Raw genomic sequence first — 1,061 nt, 5'->3', positions numbered from 1 at the left:
AATACGCATGCACACACAGACACACACACACACACACACACACACACACACACACACACACACACACACACACACGCACACACGCACGCACGCACATACGCGCGCGCGTACACATGCCTTCGAAGACACACGCAGACGAACGCGCACGCACGAGCACGCATGCGCAAAACCACTAACTTCTTCATCGACATGAAAACAGAAGAGAAAATTAAATGAATGATTTTAGCATATACATACCAGTGTTTCTCTCCTGGTCTCTCCTTCTCTTCTCCTTACGTCTCCGCTCCTCTCTTCTCTTCTATTCTATTCGCCTCTCTTCTCTTCTATTCGCCTCTCTTCTCTTCTATTCTCCTCTCCTCTCTTCTCCTTCCGTCTCCTCTCTTCTCTTCTCTTTCCTTTTCCGCTCCTCTCTTCTCTTCTTTGGCTTTCTGGTTTTCTGGTTTCAACCGTATGAGTACAAGTTGGTAACGATGTGACGTGCACTCTACTGAGAAATGTCGAAATGTAACAACTATATATAGGTAAGTGAATGCTGTTATCATAACTCTGTGTACTGTGTACGTTATCAACTTCAGATTACTGATTGGCTTTGCTCTATGGTAAGATTTCAGCCTGACGCAGCAAAATACCACGAAATGGGCGCGCTTGTACACATACGAGTCGCATGATGTGATAACGGTGGTTCTTATGATGTGATAACGGCAGAAACGCGAGAGTTGTAAAACAAACAATGTTCAAATGTCGCTTTGCTTTTCCATATTTTTCAGAGCGAGACGAAAAGAATAATTATTATTTGCAAGCGTGCCACGCCGCGGAAACGTGTTTCTATACACGTAGGCATATAAATTTCGCATTTCTTTTTGCGAAATATTTCTTATCTATCTCGCCACTTGGTGAAATAACAGCGTATACGTAGTCACGCCATCCACGCACGCACGCACACCTGCATCTCCACGCGCACGCACGCACATTCACGCATGCCCGAACGCATGTCGCCACGCTTGCAGGCACGCACGCACGCATGCATGCACGCACGCACGCATGCATGCACGCACGCACAC

This window comes from Priapulus caudatus, unplaced genomic scaffold (genome assembly GCF_000485595.1).
Source record: "Priapulus caudatus unplaced genomic scaffold, Priapulus_caudatus-5.0.1 Scaffold925, whole genome shotgun sequence".
Classification (NCBI taxonomy): Eukaryota; Metazoa; Priapulida; class Priapulimorpha; order Priapulimorphida; family Priapulidae; genus Priapulus; species Priapulus caudatus.
The sequence above is the reverse complement of the archived record's forward strand: the minus strand, read 5'-3'. Positions refer to the sequence as shown.